The following is a 7,551-nucleotide window of genomic DNA, read 5'->3' on the forward strand; positions in this document are numbered from 1 at the left end:
TTATCAAGCTTCTCAGCCACAATCTGGGTTATCCCATCATTTGACATCTTGCCAAACACAAAATTTAACCAGAAACAACACTTTGGTTTGTCCTGCACAAACTGCTAGCGGTACTGTAGTACTCTCAAATGTCACAAGAAGTGACTTCAATGTGCATACATACACCCAATGGCAACTGTTGACCTCTTTGCAGCACCCACAGTGTCTGCACATTCAATCTGTCTTCCAACAGTTCTTGAAAAAGAGTTCTGCAGAGAATCAGTGACTTACCCGCAGTGCTCGAAATCGCCTGCTTTCTGAAACATGGAGGTCCAGACGCGCCCGAAATGCGTTTTCGGCCCAGAAAATTTTGTCTGATAGGACATTATAGTTTCCCTATAGCTTTACTCCCGCAAAGAAAGCTCCTCAATCAGAGATCGTTGCCGGTGCCTCCCGTAGAGCTCCCGACAAGGGTGTAGTCACCAACACAAATAGGGAAGAGTAGTTGTAGCTCTTACCCTCATGTCGCTTCCTGAGGTTCTCTTGCTTGCAGCTCAGCCCTTAGCATGAACCAGGCTCTGATACCATGAAAAGATGCAGGGAGGAAGAGAGCTGAGCTCTTGCAAGCACACACACACTCACAAAACCCTAATAGAGAACACACAAGGTGAGAGGCTGAAATCTTCTTCTTCTTCACACAACACTCAACACACCATATACAAAGATAAGAGTACGCACAATATGAAAGATACTCAACCAATACATACATGGGTTCTCTATAGTGTGAACCCAACTAAATGAGCTGGTGCTATAACTATGCCAGTCTCTAGAATGGCTGTCACACAGCCTATCATCCCACTGGCCGCATATCACCCAAGATCTCACCAACCATGCGAGTGGTGTGAGTGTGGGGCCTATCCCCCAGGCGGGTCATCAGTGTCCACCGCCTCACTAGACGAGCTCGATATCTCAACAAACCGAACCCGAAAAAACTTTCACCCACAAAGCATGGGCGATTCCTCTAGGATATTTTTATTCTAACGTAGTCAAGAGTCTTAACTAACCAAATTGATCCGACCAAACCCGTAAGTCACATGGTTAGATCAAGGAAGAGACTTGCACTTGGATCATAGAGACCAACACTTTTTTTCTCATCGAGAGGCACAGCCGTTGATTCTTTTCCATAGAACAAAGACTATCTAGGATTTACTTCATCTATCGTACCATAATAGAATTGAGTCTCATTTTAGGGATCCATTAGTCTAGCCTAACCCCATCCAGTCCCATGGGTTAGCCAACCGCCAACCATTATAGTGATAGGATCCATTTAGAAATTTGGTTATGTTTTGCCCCAGGTACCAGGGAAAAGAGTTCCCAAGCCCCCTAGCTAGCGCTTCAAGCAAACTTCAAGATAGTCACACCACTTACACACCCAATATGAAATTGCCTGTTTCACAAATTCAGCTATCTTTAAAGCAACCTTTTAATGAAACCATAGTATCACTGATCATAATCCTCCAAAATATCTAGCTTGAGTTCCAATTTCCAATCATTCCTTCATCGGTGTACCTATGGCATCATTGGCAACCAGAATGCTCACCACCTATCCACTCAGGGGCCTTTTCAATAGTTTCTCATAGTACCCGAAAATATATTCACTTATGAAAATCCAGATGGACTCTCCGATCAGCAAGATCAACCAATAGATCCATATAAAAGAGCCATGGACTCATCTGTTGAAGACTTCTCCAAAAGTAGAGGATGTTTAAGGGATAATAAGAAATATCATTATTTTAATGTAATACTGGCATGGTATAGTTCATAGATTGTTTTACAAAAGACTAAGGATCTATTTATAGGTGAGGGAGGCCACTAACCAAGTCCAACTGGGTTAGATAGAATTTTCCAAGTTCAGACATGTGGTGGAGTTTTTAATTCAATAAAATTGTGATATTTTTATCTCTCCTCTCTCTTGGATCAAACCAAATCAAAAGGGAGCCAAACTAGATCCAAATCTTGTCCAAATTGAGCCAAACTAAACCTAGAAAATTCTAGAACCTAGTTGGACTTGGTTAGAGGCCTCCCACACCTATAAATAGATCCTTAGTCTTTTGTAAAAAAATCTGTGAACTATACGATGCTAGTATTACATTAAAATAATGATATTTTCTATTATCCTTTAAAAATCCTCTACATTTTGGAGGGATTGGAGCTTTTCTCTCTCTTCAACCATCCTTGGAGCTTTCCTTTCAACACACTAACCAATTGATTGGTTGGGGGCTTCTTCTAAGATAGAGAAGCAAGCAAAAACAAGAGAGGTAAAGTGTAATTTTCTGGTTTTTCTCTACTATTCTCAAAGTTTTCACTTCTCAACCCCTCTCAAGCTTGAGAAGTTTCTAAATTAAGTGTTTATAATGCAAGTTAAGCTTTTCTTAAGAGTTGTAATGAATAATTAAGAAAAGTTTACATTTATGCTTAATTAGGATGCTTTTTATTTTTATCTCTCTCTCTCCCCAAAAGAATGGTCATTCCTATGACCAATTCTCTATTCAAATGATGCTTCTCATTAATAAATTGTCAATTCACAAAGATTTCAAACTCTAGGCTTGTGAAGCTAGAGTTTAAGAAAGTGGTTTTTATACTTTTATGCTTCTAAAATTATGATAATCTTATGATTTAAATCCATAAATTGGATTTAAATTTAGAAGATAGTTATATTATGATAATTGTATTACTAAGTTTATTCTTTTCAAAAATATTAAAAATTATCAGTAACAACAGAGCGATCGTAAAATTTTAAGAAATTGATACATAATTCATTCTTATGCATAACATGAAAAGAGGACTTCCTACCATATTCTAGGATTGAATATCCTAGGTTAAAAGAATGATTTTCATCACATTCAATAGAAAACTAATTTTTAAGATTTATGCATAATTAAATAAATAAGAAAAGAGAAAATTATGGTAATTTTATTTAAATGACAAAAGATAAATTCCCATGACATTTGGAATTCAATCATTTAAATGGAAAAAGTGAAATTCTTAGCATATTGAATTAATGGATATTTTTATTAAAATTCAAAGAGAAATTTTAGAAAAATTTATTTTATGCATGAGAAATATTTAAATGATAAAAGAGGAATTTCCATGACATTTGGAATTCAATCATTTAAATGGGAAAAGTGAAATTCTTGGTATATTGAATTAATGGATATTTTTTTTAAAGAAAAGAGGAATTTTAGATAAATTTATTTGATGATAAAAGAGGAATTCCCATGACATTTAGAATTCAATAAATTAAATGTAAAAAGAGAAATTCCCATGATATTTGAGATCCAAGAAATTAAATGGAAAAAAAGAGAAATTTTTGATATAATTCAATTTATGAATATTTATCAAAAGTGAAATTTTGAGCATTATTGAGAAATATGGGTAGAATTGATTTTTGTAAATCCCATGAATTCTTTTATTAAAAAGGAAAATATTGAACATATTTCACTTGAGAAATTTGAGAAAGAATATGAAAATAGTCACCTTGAGAAAAAGAACCTTTACCTAGGCCAAGCAATTGGGAGAAATCTAGAAAAAGTCCCATCGTCAATATCGAAGTAGAAAAAGCTTTTAAATGAGAATGAGATGTGAGGTTATGTGAAAGGATTAGATGTAAAGTAAATGTATGTGGATGAGATGTGAAGTAAATGGATGTGGATGTGAATGATAAGATAAGAATGAGATGTGAGGTTATGTGAAAGGATGAGATGTAAAGTAAATGGATGTGGATGTGGATGTGAAAGAATGTGATGTAAATGAACGTGGATGTGAATGATGAGATGAGAATGAGATGTGAGGTTATGTGAAAGGATGTGATGTGATGTAAATGGATGTGGATGTGATGCGATGTAAATGGACGTGGATGTGGATGTGGATGAGATGTGATGTGGTGTAAAGGGATGAGGATGTGAATGCGATGAGATGTGGATGAAATGTGATGTGATGTGAATATATGTGGATGTGAATGTGAATGAATGGATGGATGTGAATAGACGTAAATGTGAATGTTTGGATGTATGTGGATGAATGAGAAGGAATGTGTATGGATGTGATGAGATATGGGTGGATCTGGATGTGATGTAATGTGGATGGAATGAATGAGATATGATGTGGATAGATGTGGATGTGATGTAATGTGGATAGAATGTATGTGATGGGATGGAAATGCAATGAATGTGATGGATGTGAATAGATGTGATGAGATGTGAGTGGATGTGAATGGATGTCATGTGAATTGGCATAGATGTGAATGGATGTGATGTGATGTGATGTGATCCGAATGATGTGATGTGATGTGATCCGAATGGTGTGTGAGTGAATGAGATATGACGTGAATTGGGATAGATGTGAATGGATGAGATGTGATGTGAGTGGATAAGATGTGATGTGAATCGGGATAGATGTGAATGGATGAGATGTGATGTGAGTGGATGTGATGTGAAGCGGGATAGATGTGAATAGATGAGATGTGATGTGAATGGATGTGATGTGATGTGAAATGGATGTGATGTGATGTGATGCGAATCAGGATAGATGGGAATGGGTGAGATATGATGTGAATCGGGATAGATGTGAACGGGTGAGATGTGATGTAGATGTGATGAGATGTGATGTGAAGCGGGATAGATGAGATGTGATGTGAATGGATGGGATGTGATGTGATGTGGATTGGGGTAGATGTGAATGGATGTAATGTGATATGATGTGGATATGGGTAGATGAGAATGGATAAGATGTGATGAGGATGGATGTCACAGTGGATAGATTTGATGAGATGTAATATGATAAGATTAGATGAGATGTAATATGATGTGATTGGATGTGATTGGATGAAGGACGATGAGAATATATATGGATGAAGGACGATGTAATATGATGTGATTGGATGTGATTGGATGTGATTGGATGTGAATGGATGAAGGACGACGAGAATACATATGATTGGATGTGTATTGAGTAAAGTAAATTGATTTAGAATAATGTGGAATAACGGGAAGTGATGTGGACCGATGTGAAAAGATGTGAGTTCGTTAGAAACTCTATTTATGACATGTTTTTAAATGACTGTTTTATGTCAAGAATGTTGGGTAAGCATTTTTACCATCTTGTGAATGAGGTTGTAGAGACCTAAGTGATAAAGCTGTAACAGCTGACGGAGAGTCAATGGAGGACATCTCACATAGCAAGGTCAGCTGAGGTCTTGACCAGCCTCGGATTGATTTAAATGGTGAGCTTCCGGTATGGTGGATGGGGGACCAAGGAAGCGGCCTATGAGTGAAGCGCTAAGTGACATGCGAAGGATCCTAGAGAGTGCTGACCATACAGTGCTCGGGCTCTGGGTTGCCAAAGATACCCATGCATGCGTCGAGGAAGAAAATGGAACAAGGTGTTAAAGTTGTTTTCTGAACTCGGGCATGGATCTGGTTGATTGTGGTCCTCAATGGATGAGTCCATGGCTCTTTTATATGGATCTGTTTGGTTGATCTTGGCAATGGAGAGTCCTTTTGGATTTTTATAAGTGAATATATTTCCGGGTACTATGAGCTAGGAACTATTGAAAAGGCCCCTGAGTGGACAGGTGGTGAGCGTTCTAGTTGCCAATGATGCCATAGGTACACCAATGATGCGATAGGTACACCAATGATGCCATGATTGGAAATTAGAATTCAACCAGATATTTTGGAGGATTATGATCAGTGATACTATGGTTTCATTAAAAGATTGTTTTAAAGACAGCTGAATCTGTGAAACATGCAATTTCATATTGGGTGTGTAAGTGGTGTGACTATCTTGAAGTTTGCATGAAGCGTCGCTAGGGGGCCTAGGAACTCTTTTCCCTAGTACCCGGGAAAAAACCTAACTAAATTCCTAATTGGATCCCATCACTAACAGTGGTTGGGCAGTTGGCTAACTCATGGGAGTGGATGGGGTTAGGCTGGACTGATGGATCTCTAAAATGAGACTCAATTCTATTATGGTTTGATAGATGAAGTAAATCCTGGATAGTCCTTGTTCTATGGAAAAGAATTAATTCTTGTGCCTCTCGATGTGGAAAAAAGCGTTGGTCTCTATGATCCAAGTGCAAGTCTTTTCCTTGATCTGACCATGTGACTTATGGGTTCGGTCAGATCAGTTTGGTTAGTGATGACCTTGACTACGTTAGAATAAAAATATCTTGGAGGAATCACCCATGCTTTCTTGGCGAGGGAAGTTTTTTAGGGTTCGGTTTTGGAAGAACGGAGGGATTAGTCTCTTATGCAAACATCCGTGGGTGAGGCCCCGAGTGAGTGGCTCTACCCTGTGCAAGAAGTGCTACTTTCATTACTAGCACCCCCAAATTCATTGCGTGGAGGGGGCAGGGATCTTTCAGGATGGGATTCCATGCAATATAGTACTATAGTGCCCAAAAGGAGATGATTTGATCAAAGAAGAACAAGATGGGAGGGTGGGTTGCCACGCTATGTTGATGCAAGATAAGATGGTGTGGAAGGTGGGGGTGGAAATTGTTAAGAAATGTGGTGCAACTGATTAGCACAAGAAAAGTAGGGAGTGAGTATGAGTAAGCTCAAACATGTATTAATTCTATCCAGAATCCACATGATAAAGCAAGAATTATCCCATGAACCCATGTATCACCTCATATAAAAAAAGGGGGTAATTTTCAAGCAATGAGAAATGAAGCAAGCTTTTAAGTCTTTCTATGAGTACAAGTCTCCATCTTGTAACCTAACTAAACTTGAGTCTAAAAGCTTAACTATTTTAGTTTCTCATCATTATGTGTGTTCTTAAGAAGCACCCACCTTAGTTTCTCATCATTAGGTGTGTGTTCTTAAGAAGCACCCACCTTAGTTTGGGGTTTTTCTTCACCTCTTTAGCCCATGGCTCGATAGCCATAGCTTGATGTGCTATCGTTTTGCAACATGGTATTAGAGCATGCCCTCTCCTTAGCCCCTCCATTTCAAGCTTAGCTCATCTATTTCAATTTTATCAACATCACTTCATTAAGAATACTAAACTCAGCTTAATCTAACATTATCCCTTCACTTCCCTTGTGGCTCAAAATTGTTGAGATTCCTTTTCCCTACCCTCTTCACCATTAGTTAAGTTACATTAGGGCAAGCCTTTTCACCTCTGGTAGGTGACCCTCTGTGGAAAGTATCTCATACTAATTCGGGAAAAATCACCGGTGACCTATAGAAAACTAGAACATAAAAGAAGTCACCTTTCCCCTCAATTGGTTGAAGGTGGGAAAAACCCTTATAGGGGAGGCTCATACCTTGATAGGGGAGGCCAAACCCTTATAGTGGAGGCTCATACCCTATCTAAGGAGCCTACCTATTGAAGGGCTTGGCTATTGGGGCTTTAGGTGGTGAAAACAAAGTGAAAAATTAGTCTGCCTCATCTGTATTTTTGCGCTTGATTCATGGAGATTTGAGTTGGTGTAAGGGCTCTATCCAAAGGTCTTCATCAAGAGCATGCATCAACCCTAGCACAAAATCCCCATTAGAATCCTCACGA

This window comes from Cibotium barometz, chromosome 10 (genome assembly GCF_041138505.1).
Source record: "Cibotium barometz isolate CiBa-2024 chromosome 10, ASM4113850v1, whole genome shotgun sequence".
Classification (NCBI taxonomy): Eukaryota; Viridiplantae; Streptophyta; class Polypodiopsida; order Cyatheales; family Cibotiaceae; genus Cibotium; species Cibotium barometz.